The 14,698-nt window shown below is 36.4% G+C and overlaps 1 protein-coding gene and 1 pseudogene across 1 annotated transcript in view; both read right to left on the bottom strand.

Annotated features, from left to right (window-relative positions):
* Positions 1-14,698, bottom strand: part of AHCYL2 (adenosylhomocysteinase like 2) — a 141,686-nt gene that overhangs the window by 81,980 nt on the left and 45,008 nt on the right. The gene's annotated exons all lie outside the window — the stretch shown is intronic.
* LOC111738028 lies at positions 4,020-4,138 on the bottom strand (annotated as a pseudogene).

Genomic DNA, 14,698 nt, shown 5'->3' with positions numbered 1-14,698 from the left:
AGAAGTCCCCACAACCTCTGACTGTGAAAACCAGCAGAGATTGTGGCTGAGCGAGATGGAGGGCTAAGGGAGTAGGGCTGTGAGAGTCGCAAATATTCTTCTTAAAGTGCCCATGCAGGGACTCACTTGCTCTGACCTCCAGCGCCAGGGTAGTTACTTGAGGAGTGCTGGGGAAATACGGGGAGGAACTGAATTGTCTGGATTCAGGGCGAGGGCTAGAGGCGCAGCTTTCTCCCAGACAGAAGTGCTGGCAGTATACATCGCTCCTTTGTTGAGCCCTTCCCGCTCCTGGCATACAGATGTAGGCAGCTACCATATCTGAGTTCCATCAACCTGGACAACACAGGTCGCCCCACCCAGGTGATTCCCTGAGACCCTGCCCCTCTCAACCTGCAGGCCCACCCAAAAAAACCACTTGTATGGTTTTTTTTTCCATACAAATGACCTGTCTTGGCTCATGCTGCAGACTGTGTTAAAATCTCTTGAAAGCTTACAAAACCCAAATGAGCTGCATCTGGACTCGTAGTGTCCCATACCTCTTGCTGAGCAATCCTAAGTCTGGCACTAGCAGCAACCAGCCCTGGTTCTTGGCTTGGCCTCTCAAGGTACCTCTAAGCCCAGCACAGGTGGCAGCCATCTGTGATTGCCTGGTGACTCTTGCCAGGTGGCCCCAGGCAATACACTGGCTGTAGCTGAACCTGGCCTGTGGCTGGGCCCCTCACAGGAGGCCTTTGGACTAGCATACCCAATGGCTGGCTTTGACCAGAGCCAGAGCACCACCTAGGGTTGCATGTAAGAAGGACACACCCAAAGGGCAGATTGGGCGGGCACTAGAGCCTTGCTAAAGTGAATCCTGCTCCGTAGCATCAGCGCCCCCACCGGCCAATCCTCATAACCAATCAGCCCATGGGTCAATCCCTTCCACTGATGTGCAAACAGCAACGAAAGCTCAACTACAACAGAAGGGCACACACAACACATAGAAGGGACACACCTTGGGCACCAGGGAAGACTGCACCACTGGGCCCCACAAGCACTTACTCCATAAAGCTACTTTAAGACCAGGAGACTTAGGAGCCCTATCTAATACAGAGAAACAAACACAGAAAGGCAGCCAAAATGGGAGGCAAAAAAACATGTCCTAAATGAAAGAATAGAATAAAGCTCCATAACAAGAACGAAACAAAACAGAGACAAGCAATCTACCAGACACAAAATTAAAAACACTAGTTATAAGGATGCTGAATGAACTTAGGGGATGAGCAAATGAATTCAGTGAAAATTTTAACAAAGAGATGGAAAACATAAAAATGGAGATAAAAACATAAAAAAGAATCAGTCAGAAATGAAGACTACAGTAACTGAAATGAAGGATACATAAAAGGGAATCAACAGATTAGATGATGCAGGGGATCAAATCAGTGATTTAGAAGACAAGATAGCAGAAAACACCCAATCATAACAGCAACAAGAAAAAAGAATCCAAAAAAATGAGGATAGTTTAAGAGGCCTCTGAGACAACATCAAACATACCAACATTTGCATCATAATGGTACCAGGAGAAGAGAAAGATCAAGGAATTGAAGACCTATTTGAAAAAATAATGATGGAAAACTTCCCTAACTGGCAAGGGAAATAAACATACAACCCCAGGAAACTCAGAGAGTTCCAAACAAGATGAACCCAAAGAGGTTCATACCAAGATACATCATAATTAAAATGCCAAAGGTTAAAGACAGAGAAAATCTTAAAAGCGTCAAGAGAAAAGCAGTTAGTTACCTACAAGGGAGCTCCCATAAGTCTGTCAGCTAATTTCTCAATAGAAACTTTGCAGGCCAGAAGGAATTGGCATGAAATATTCAAAGTGATGAAAAGAAAAGATCTACAACCAAGATTAATCTACCCAGCAAAGCTGTCATTTAGAATAGAAGGACAGATGAAGAGCTTACCAGACAAGAAAAGCTTAAAGGACTTTATCACCACCAACCTAGTATTACAGGAAATATTGGAGAGACTTAAGAAGGAAAAAAATATATATAAAATGAATAATAAAATGGCAATAACTACATATAAACAATTACTTCAAATGAAAAATGATTAAATGCGCCAATCCAAAGATAGGGTGGCTGAATGGATAAGAAAACAAGACTCTTACATATGCGGCCTACAAGAGACTCGCTTCAGATCAAAAGACACATACAGACTGAAAGTAAAGGGATAGGAAAAGATATTTTATGAAAATGGAAATGAAAAAAGAAATCTGAGGTAGCAATATTTACACCAGACAAAATACTTAAAAACACTGAGACAAAGAAGGACCCAGTAATTCCATTTCTGGGTATTTATCCGAAGAAACCCAAAATACTACCTTGAAGGGACATGTGCATCCATATATTCATTGCAGTATTATTTACAATACCCAAAATATGGAGGCAACCTGGGTGTCCATCAATGGATGAATGGATAAAGAAGAGGTGGCACATATATACAATGGAATATTACTCAACCATTAAAAAAAGAATTAAATCTTGCCATCTGCAACAACATGGATGGACCTAGAGGGTACTGTGCTGAGTGAAGTGAGTCAGACAGAAAAATACAAATGCCATTATGATTTCATTTACATGTGGAATCTAAGGAACAAAATAAACAAAACAGAAACAAACTCATATATACAGAGAACATTTTGGGAGGGGGGAAGGGAGTTGGTGGGGTAGGTGAAAGAGGGGAAGGAATTAATAAGTACAAATTGGCAGTTACAAAACAGTCATGGGGATGTAAAGTATAGCATAAGGAATAAAGTCAATAATATTGTATGGTATCAGACGGTACTAGATTTATCTGGGTGATCACTTCGTAAGTTATATAAATGTCTAATCACTATGTTGTACACCTGAAACTAATATAATATTGTATGCCAACTATCACTGAAACATAAAAAGATATTAAAGTTAAAAATATATATCAATGGTCTAAACACCCCAATTAAAGGGCAGAGTTTGTGAGATTGTAAAAAGCAAGGCCCACCTATGGGCTGCCTACAAGAAACAGACTTAAATAAAGATATAAATATACTAAAAGAAAAAATAAACTATGCTATTATTAATCAACATAAAGCTGAAATGACTACCTTTCATACACATCCTCAGGTGACTTCAAATTTGATGATGTGATGATAAGACATTCAATATTTCTAGTACCTAAGAATCTTATAAATCATAATTTATGAGGGTTTAAAGGCCTAGTCATTTAAAATTATATGCCCCATTTAAGCAGGTTTTTTAAAATTAAATTTATTGGAGTGACATTAGTTAATAAAATTATATAAATTTCAAGTGTACAATTCTATAATACATCATCTGTATACTGCATCATCACCCAAAGTCAAATCTCCTTCTGTCACCATATATTTGACCCTTTACCCTTTCTACCATCCCTCTTCCCTCTTCCCTTTCCCTCTGGTAACCACAAAACTGTCATCTGTGTCTATGAGTTTTTGTTTGTTTGTTTAGCTTATTCATTTGTTTAAGCAGATTTTCTGCATACTTTACTCAGGACAAAATATTGAGTGCATTTCTCCCTATATAAATTATGTCTTTTTTATGACTTATCAACATTTCAACCAGTATACAACTGGATGTCTCTCAGCCTCACACCCTAATGATGCATGATTCCTGAAAACAGCAAATTCAAGTAATAAAGGCATCCCTGCACAAAGGCATCCCATCCTCAGGCAATTATTCTTGGTGGAAAAAAAAAAATTCCAGAGTTGTAAATTCCTTTTATCAGCCCATGTATTTTAACCTAATTTCAATAAATACAGAAACTAGAACAACCCTCCCTCAGTAAATGTAACCAAATGATTGTTTCAAAATACTCCCTATTTTGTTGCTTTTTCAAAAAGTGTGCATATTTTTTAAATTAAAATATGGTTTCTTTTTTAAAATTGAAATGGTTATGCTAATATCAAGTAAAGTATATTTCTTTTTTATTTCATTATTTATTTTTTTAATTTTTTATGCCTACAGCATCTGGTCTTCCTAGGTGGTCTCCCATCCAAATACTAACCAGGCCCGACCCTACTTTGCTTCTGAGATCAGACGGTATCAGGCTTGTTCAGGGTGGCATGGCCATAGACTCAAGTAAGGTATATTTCAGAGCAAAGAATATTACCAAGAATAAGGCATGTAATTTATTAATAATGAAGGGCCAGTTCATCAAGAGGATATAATCCTACGTGGTTCTGTATCTGAGAAGTAAGCTTCAAATTTCATGAGACAAACACTGAAAAAATTGCAATGAGACATAGAGAAATCCACAATTCTAGCAGAGATTTCAATGCCCCTCTCTTATCATAGACAATTAGAAAGGTTATAGAAGACTTGAAAAATACTATCAACCAACTTGACCTAACTGACATTTATCAAACACTCTACCCAACGAGCAGAAAATATATTCCTTTCAAGTGCACGTAGAACATTTAACAAGATAAAACATATTCTGGGCCATAAAACAAGTCTAAATAAATTTAAAAGAATTCAAATCATACAAAGTACATTCTCTGACCACAATAAAATTAAACTAAAAGACAGTAACAGAAAGATGTCTGGAAAATCACCCAAACATTTGGAAATTAATTATAACACTTCTAAATAACCCATGAATAAAAGAAAAACAAAAAGGAAACTAGAATATATTTTAAACAGACTCAAAACAGCACATCGAAATTTGTGGGATGCAGCTAAAGCAGCACTTAGAAATTTATAACACTAAACACTTCTATTACAAAAAAGAAAGGTCTCAAGTGAAAAACCTGTTTTCATTTTAAGGAACTAGAAAAAGAAGAGCCAATAAAACCCAAAGTAAGTAGAAGAAAGGAATAACAAAGTTCAGAGCAGAAAGCAATAAAAAAGAAACTAGAAAAGTAATAGAGAAGCTCAATGAAACCAAAAGCTGGTACTTTGAGAAGAATTAAAAAAATAAACTGATAGACTGATGAAGAAGAAGAGAGAAGATCCAAATTAACAATATAGAGAATGAGAGAGGTGACAACATTATAATTCTACAGATATTAAAAGGAAAATTTAAAATACTATAAACAATTTTTTCTAATAAACTCAACAAATTCCTTGAAAGACACAGCTCACTCAAGAAGAAACAAATAAATCTGAGTAACCCTATATCTATTAGAGAAATTGAATTTGTGGTTAAAAACCATACAGAAGATTTCAGGCCCAAATTGCTTAACTGGTAAATTCCACCAAACATGTAAAGAAGAAATAATACAAATTCTACATAATCTCTACAAAGGCATAGTAAGAGAAGAAAACTATAGACCAATGTTTCTCACTAAAAGATCAAAAAACTGTTAACAAATTTTTAGAAAATCAATTCTAACAATATATAAAAAGAATAATGCATCACAACCAACTTGGGTTTATCCAATAATGGGAAATTGATTTGGAATATAAAAAAAATCAATGGACATAATTTACCATATTAATAAACTAAAATAGAAAAACTATATGATCATCTCAAAAAGTAAAGAAAAAAGTATTACATACAAATCTTTATATGTATATACGCTTGCATTTTTCTTGGGTGGTTTTCTAGGAGAGTAATAGCTGGTGTGTAATTCTGCCCTATACGAGGTTACCCTAACAGGCAACTTTTGTTCAGGGACTCCACATCTGCCTGGTTGACATTTTCTTAACTGTGTTGTGGTCTCGGGCTCTTCCTCCCCAATCTTCCTTCCCTGTCTTCCCTCACAGGTTAGTTAGACTTGAATCACATCATGAAAGCTCCCCCACCCACTCTTGGCTCCCTTCCCTTTATAGTTCACAGGTGCTTCTCCCAATAAATCTTGTACCTCTAAGCCTGTCTTGACATCTGCCTCTTAGAGAATCCACACTGGCCTAGGAAGCATGAGATAATTTAGTTAACTGAGGAAAGAATTAGCTAGCTACCTGTTTAAATGGGACGTGATTCCATATTCTTCATACTCAACATTATGTTCAAAGCTGTATCATGGATGGCTTCTCTACACAAGTAGTTGGAAGACACGGAACCCAGACATGAGGGAAGAGATAACAAATTTTTTTAATCTCGGTACACTATGGGCTCTTTTAGCTATTTCATTTGAACACTCAAATAAATTTGCCTCGGGAAACAGAGCTAACTCTAAGTAAATCACCATAGTTTTCCTCGTCCTGTCTTGAACTGAGAAATAACTCAGAGATCTGGCCAGCAATGAAGGCAATGGCACCATTATCTGGCATTTAAAATGTCCTGAAGAACAAATATGTTATCGGCCCAAGGCTTCTTCATCCCATCATCACCTAGGAAAATCTCAACCCAAAGACAGATATTATGCCATCTTGTGACAAGCAACTTTCATTAAATAGGATTTTATCTGTATTTTCTTCTTAAGTTTACTTTTGGCTTATGTCTACCATCATTCTTTTCCAAAGGGATAGTATGATGAAATCTGCCAAAGTTTCTAAATTATTGAAGCAAACTGAAAATGTTTAAAACCTATAATGACATGTGGTTTTAGTTGAGAACCTCAAGAATCATGCTGCCTCGTGTACAGTGCTCAATATATTGTGTGTGGCTAATACATACTAAACCAATCCTTCATAACCTGGCTTCTAGGATGAAAACTTTCTTTAATGATAAAACCAAAATATTCTTCAGCAAATTTTCAAGGGAAAGAGCTTCTTAAATCTTACACTTTGGCTATACAGCTTCACACTAAAATTCTGAGGGATAAAGGTGACCCCAGTACCCAAAAACTACATCAGGACATTCCTCTTAGAGAGAGATAAATTTGCCTGCCCTTAGTTTCACTTTACAAACTTCCCTCATCCAGCCTAAATAATTCCTCTCTTGCTCTAATGTTAACACCCTTCAGATATTGAGTGTCTCCCTGTCTCTCCTCTTCCCGTTTTCCTTTCCTCCCTCCCTCCCTCCCTCCCCGCTTCTCTGATCTCACACTTGCCAGAATTCAGTCAACCCTGCATGATTAAAATCTTTAACTGATCTCCATAAACTCATCTATTTATCCCTTTCAGCACTACAGTTGCTCTGAGAGCTCACCACCTTCTGTTTCTATCATGCTGACACTGTGCTAAATGTAATACTCCCAGTGGGCTCTTGCCAACTCCGTATGCTATGGCACAATTCTTCTTTGTTCACTGCCTAGAATAGCACTGGCTTTCCTTTGACGGTCAGATCACATTTCAAGCCCAGACGAAGTCTGTTATCTGCCATTACTGTCAAGCCTCACTTGCCCTCCGGGATTTCATTTCTAATCCCCACCCTCAGATCTCTTCAGTGTCTCCTCTTCAGCCTCTGAAACAAGAGTAGAATTGTGCCATAATGCAAATTTCCTACACAAATGAATACTGTTCATATTATAGCCTGATATTAGTACTAGAAATTGCTTATTGGTAATTTTCATACTGAGTTTTCTTCCCTTCTGTCAGATTCCTACCTAAGATCTTTCCTCGTTCAATCTTCTCTCAAACCTATATCTTCCTTCTAATAACTGCTTCATGTAAAATAAAATAGGTGTATACTCTCCATAATTCCTTTAGTATGATAAACTTTTACTAATTACCCACTAGCTGTGGATAAAGATGAATATATCACTTACTCATGTAAGCAAGGAGCAGAGATTAAAGAAAAATAAGAAAGGAAGATAAATGACCAGTGTTTCAGAAGAATCACTCAATATAAGTGTAGATAACAAAATGGAAGGAGTGGGGGCAGAGGCAAGAAAGTCAGTCAGGTGTCAGCTGCAATAACCCAAGTGAGATGTAAGGGCTTTAAATTTGAAATTTTTCAGAAGGGAAAAAATCAAGATGGCTATTTTCAGGCTTTCACTTACTGAGCATCAACTATGTCTGTTGTGCTATATTATGTACTTTCCACATTTTATCTCATTTGGAGGTTACCATAAATCTAACATATGAGGAACCCGAGGTTCTGGGAAAACAAATAAAGCTCAAAAATGCAACAAGTAAACCAACCACCAAAAAGAGTCAAATTTAATAAAATGTCCTCTGTACTATCACTGTGGCTTTTAGAACACTATTCCAGAGTACATACCCTTAATCTAGTCACAGGTAGCCTCATTTCCTCTATTTCAATTCATTTATTCAACAAATACAAACTAATATCTAGCATGTACTAGCACTGAACATAAATAACACTACAGTCAATGAGTTTACAATCTGGTCAAAGAGATATGATATAATTACACAATAAAACCTATAATTAGAAACTAATAAAGAACCGTAAAAGAAAAAGTACAGTTTATTATGAGATAGCATAAGAGGAGTAAATTTACACTCAAGGGAAAGAGATATAAGAGGTTTCTTGAAACAGTGACATTTGAGACCTGAAGGTAGGATAAGTAAGAAGGATGACCTGAAGGTGAAGCTGTTCTTATCTACCTCTCTCTGTGGTGTCACTTGCTACCTCTCGTCACTTCATCTCATTTGCTAAATCTCTCACAACTAGCTCATGACTCAGGGTCTTCAGAGTTCATGACATATCTAACCAGATGCTTGACGTCAATTCCTTTTTACCTTCTCCAGTGTCTTTACCCTGCCAACCTCATCAGTACCTGTAACTGCTACACTTTTGGAATCCAAAATTTCAATACTGTATTTCATCAAATCTAAGATGCCATTAATCAGAAGACTCACCATTATTTCATATACCAATAAGAAAAAATGTTACCAATTAAACTGACATCTCAACTTCAAAGATGTTAAAATGGAAAAAAAAATTCCTAAAATCAGTGAATTATATGGTATCTTAACTGATGACAACTGCTAATCCTTTTATCAATCTCGCTCTATTTTTTCCATTATATCGATTCTTTGGCCTCGACTATACCTCCAGAAACTTGACCATTTTACACTACCCCAATCTTGCCTGTAAACAAAAAATGAGACTGAAGTTTAGATATATGAATGTAGAGAAGTAGCAATTCTATAACTTCATAACACTCGGTTGCATAGGCACAGATAGAAACAGGGAAGGCAGATCCAGGAATTTGGGGACTGGTAGAGGGTAAGAGCTAAAGGGATTGAAGGTATTTACAGGTGACTAAAATGATTAATCATCTGTAACTATAACTGTACTTGTAATTCAACGCCTTAAAATACTTATCTCCCCAAATGTAACAGACTGATGACCATAGAACATCACTGAAATTGTAATGACCCAAATCAGCCTGCTCATATCATATGGCCCTTCACCACAGCAAATTATTCTGCATTATAATAATGGTTTATTTTTAAAATCACTTTAGACCAATTCCATTATCTGAATGTTTCTGGCTTTTAAACTCACATAAATCATCTTCTCTTATATATATAAGTATATGCTAAAATATCCTTTAGAAAAATCATTCTGGTGTTTTTAACTTAAATTGTCTAAACTGTAGAAATACAATAAAACCAGAACATTTCAGATTGCATATGTGCGAATAAAGAATCATCCTCTACACGATGTGGTTGCTCATAATGGTAAATAGGAACAACACTCTCCTTACAGGTCATAAGAGCATGAAAGTACCCCCCAAAAGTTGAGAAATTCTCTTCTAGATGATTGCCTCCAAAAGATATGAGAACTTATTAGTGGATTTTTCAAACATTTCTGAATATAAATCAGCGGTCAGCAAACTGTGGTCCACAGACCAAATATGGCACACTGCCTATTTCCCTGTAGCTCACCAACTAAGAATGGTTTTCACATTTTTAAATGGTTTCTAAAAATCTTAAAAAGAATAACACATCATGGCACACAGAAATTATATGAAATTCAAATTTTGACTTCCATAAATAAAGTTTTATTGGAACACAGCCACACTCATTTGTTTACATATTGTCTATGACTGCTTTTATGCTACAACAGCAGAGCTGAGTAGTTGCAACAAGACTGTGTGACCTGCAAAGCCTAAAATAACTCCTATCGGAACACTTAACAAAAAAAGTTTGACCTGTGACCCCCGCCCCCGCCAAAAAAAGTCTTATTTTATTGTATAATTCAGTGATTGCAGTGACAATTATTTCCAAATGGGCACACAAGCTTGAACCAAGAGCAATTTGGAAAATCGTGACCTTATGTCAATTAGAATTAACAAAGCTTAAACAGTTTAGTAAGTAAATTAGTCTTAAATAGTAGAATGACAGATATTAAATATACTATTGCAAATGTGCCACTTTGTAAGAGTTTATTTCTTTGGTTTAGATATTATAAGCCCTTACCCTGCATCTCTTCAATTATTCCCCAAGCAACCTTTAGCAAGAACTCTAGGAGTTTTAGGAAAAGCTACATAAAAGTATAGTCTTTAGTCACTGCAATCCTACCTTGGTACCATACATAGCTGTCATATTTCCATATGTTTCAGAGAAACAAAACAAAAAAACAAATGTCCTCACAAAATGTCAAGTGAATTGTGGCCAGTAGGTGGAGACAGTTTCTAACTAAACTAGAGTAGCAAAATTTGATTGCAAGTTGTAGAAATTTAAACTGTCTTCAGATCCTTACCTTGAAATATTTAGTTAACTAGATACAACAGAATGATTTGTTTCCTCGTTCACAGTAAAAGCACGCTACCTCATGTTTCTTAAATGAGATCTCACTAAGGGATCAGCAATAGAAAGGCTGGTTGTTGAATACTCCATTCCCTACAGTACAAGAACCTAATTTTATCAGCTAGAATAAATCAAGGTTTTCCTTCTCTTGCTAATAATAGAAAAGGAATATTTTCCTATCACCTACTCTCAATGAGGTTAGCATTTTTCCTCTCAAACCATTAGCTACTTGGTAATATAAACTGAGAATAACTGACAATTAAGCAGGTAACAATTTTGATAACAGTTCCAAATCATTTTATCAAATACTATTAACTATCACTAACAAAAAATATCCTTCTCAAAGATTTTTCTCATCTTATAAATATGAAAAAAATTTTCTTTTACATATTGCAAATGATAGGAACAGAATTATGCTTCTAATTTCTGGGCCACTAGTCCAGAGCTATAAGGTAATTTCTAGCAGTATGCCGGGGGAAGGAGGCTATTTCTACTAGGCCTTGGGCAAAAGCATTCTAAACTTCCTATCTCAACTCCTAATCCTTCTGCTACCCAAGCACTCGGTGACCTGGAGCTGTTCACAAGCTTTCCAAAGCTCCCAACAGGGGCTTCTCTTTGGGGTTGTTCTGTCCTACACTTTTTCAGTAACTCTAATTTCAGTAGCATGTACAACTCAGCCCAATTTTAAGATGAAGCTTATTTCAAAGTAAAGCATACTAAGTGCAAAGAATTCACTGGTAACCCCTGCCACTATCATTACTCAGGAGATATATGCACTACAAATAATTTCTAATGGAACGAAAGAACAGTGATGTCTTCCAGAAGCTCCCTCTTTGGAACAGCCACCTCTCCACAATCCTTTCCTGTCACATTCCAAACCACCCTACTTATAGTCACACATTGTGCTAGGGACACAATAACACACACACATGCACACTCACGTACATGGTCTTGACAAGCTGGCGACCTACTTCAGAAAGGTTGACAGAGCTTACACTAAATCTTAGAAAGAACATAAACTAAAGCCTCTAAAAACTCTAACCAATGAGGCCACGGTAAAAACTCTAATTTAGCAAGTTGAATTTAATATGAAAACACATAGTTATTGTTTTTACAAGGCTGTTTTCAGAAATTATTTCTTTTGAGTATTGTGCTAAACCAGTTAGTATCAGAAGCTCCTGAAACTTTTATTTTACCTTTCGAGTTATGTTAAATATAGGTGTAAGCATCCTAACCTTTCAATTTTAATAAAGCACAGGCATTTTACTCTCTATCAACTGCAACAGTGGTCCTTCATTGCTTCTCTTTTGTAGACTCTCCTCTATTGCTATTATTTCCCTGATTTTCTACCTTCAACAAAATATCTGTTTTGCGTGATCTTGAATGATTCCCCCAAATGAGACTCTCATAACCACAATCCCAAGTTTCCACTCAGTTTCTTTGAGTAACACATACTAGGAAGGGTAAGACTGGAGCAGCAAAGCCAAGAGGCTGGCTTAAAGTACTAAGATTCCAGGGTCTAAAATAAGCTATATACTTATCCAAAATCAATTTAGCAAATAAAGGTAACAGTAAGAATGTAGAGAGCCTTTGGAAAAATGAACTCATCTATTTTGATCTTGATTTTGGCCAAATTTCTTAAAGTAGTGGCTTTAACTATGCGTATATACATATAATCCCCCAGGACTGAACAAAATCTTTCCAGTTGGAGACCATCTGAGTTCCACCAGGGCATGTGGCTACCTTCAGGGATGCCTGTAGTTACAGAAACTCATTTCAAGTTGTTTCTCTGGCCATTCATTGTCTTCAGCTTAAGGTGATAATAAGGCATAATTCTATAATTGTTTATTTTACTATATATTCACACACTTACTTATTGTGTGCCTCCTATGAGCTGAGTGTACTACTTGCGGTTTCCTGTTCTCAACCTAGGGACATAGACTGACTCATACGTAACATTTTTAAAGCCGATGCTCTGCAATGCACACCCCTCATAAAACCTTAATCACAATAAATTTAGCTAAATCCTTTAAAACCAGATTGCTCTAGCTTCACAGAACAATTCTGGCTGCTCAGCTTCAATTCCCCGGAGAGAAGAGAGAAGCTCTACTCTATTATGAAACCAGCTCGCCTAATCAAATTCCCTTTCAGAGAAAGAGGTCAAGGAGAATTAACTGCTGTGCCATTTTTCAATTCTTCCTTCCAAGAAATAACTGTGATTGACAGATGCTGTTTCTTTCGAGTTCCAATGGCCTACTGCTAAGATCAACTAATTGTTCCTTAGTTAAAAGAATGATACGAATCCACCAAGCGCTATATGACTCTCCATAATACATAATACTTTACATTTGTAAAGTTTTATAATTGAGGCTTACCTACACACACTCTCTCATACTATTTCTCTCTCAACTCCCTGCTGGGAAGGTAGAACAGATATTATCCTCATTCTACACCCTAGGAAACTGAAATAAAGGCAATATGGCACTTGTCCAAGATATGCATGTTAGGTGGAGGATCTAAAACTCTAATTTTAATGTGACCTTATAGTTGTGTGATTTCCTACACATTACATATCTTTGCAATCTCCTTTGTATGTCTACTGATCCCATTATCTGCCCCAACTTCCTCAAATATTTACTAACAGAAGACAGCATGATCAAATGATGTAGTGGTGCAGTAGAATGACATCTGAAGCCTGAAATGGGTTCAAATGACAGTCTTGAAATGACCTTAAACAAACAGCCAGATATTTCTCCAGCAAAATAGGTTTATTTAGGGAACAACAAAGAATTGCAGCTCAGGACATGCGATCTAATAGTGAACCACACATAAGTCCAGAGAAGAAGAGGAAGAGAATAGTCTTTTCCTGACTTGGGAGGGACTGTTGAAAATGAGCCCATTGGAAGAAACTGAAAGTGTGAAGTAGAGTGACTTTTCATAGGCTGAGCTGTTACTGGGCAAGGAAGAATCTTTTCCTCCTTCTGCTGAGGTAATAAAGTACTATCACTTCCTGTCTGAGATGCAAGGTGTATGTCTTACTGCTGGAGTCAGTAGTGTGCACTAAGTGATGTGTATGTGAGAGTTCTCTAGCCTCCAGACTCCATTTTATATAGATTCGTTTATTAATTTTCATACCACTTAAGGTATATGACTCAGGGTAAATTTATAACTAGCTTCAATCTCTTTATCTATAAAATTGGTATACCACTTATCTGCCAGAATTCTAAGAATTAAATGAATTAATACATACTAAGTGCCTGATACTTAAGGCACCCAAATGTTAATTCCCTTCCCTGGAACAGTTCTAAATAGATCACCAGCCTCTTGAGAGAATCTAACTCCTCCGATCTCAGCAACCCTTAAAAATGAAGAGATGAAGATTAGAGAGATTGGAACACTGACACTTTCCTGGCACTTCCCTCAGACATGGGGATTTTTTGGCTGTCTGTCTAATAAGCAGCTTTTAGAGATGCAGACAACCAATTATAGGAAAAAAAAAAAGGAAAAAGGAAATGTGTCCAAGTAAATAACATTTATCATGGAAACACAAGTAACTGTTCTACAAACTAAACATATAGTTGAGTGCCAGCTATAATACACCATTCACTCTCCCAATAAAGAAGAGCTGAATTAATGTTACTTTTCCTACAAAATAACTCGTTTGATCTATACAAAGAGAGATAATATGAACATTAATCTAAATGACCTTCTTTACTACAAACAAACCAAATAGGATAAAGCACTTTTCACAAGCAATAAATGAATAATCACGTTGACTGTAAAATAAGTTCCTAAAAATGAACTGACAATTTCTAAAATGAATCTCCTAGTTTGGAACAAATCACATGAGTCTTATTCTCAATACCATATATAAATTCATACTAAGCCATCTCTTTCCTGGGATTATACTATGTTTCAATAGCTAGTTAAGAGACAATTACTATAAAAATTTGAATGATTTAGCATGTTAAGTCCCTGACTTTCAAGAACTTATTTTGTTCTTGCTGTTTTTATTGTTTTTCTGTTTGAAAAAAGTTTTGTGTGTGTATTGGGTTCCCTCAGACAAGTTTTATTCTATGATTATA

Source organism: Pteropus vampyrus, unplaced genomic scaffold (genome assembly GCF_000151845.1).
Source record: "Pteropus vampyrus isolate Shadow unplaced genomic scaffold, Pvam_2.0 Scaffold33, whole genome shotgun sequence".
NCBI classification, from domain to species: domain Eukaryota; kingdom Metazoa; phylum Chordata; class Mammalia; order Chiroptera; family Pteropodidae; genus Pteropus; species Pteropus vampyrus.
This window is presented reverse-complemented; position numbering and strand designations above follow the sequence as displayed.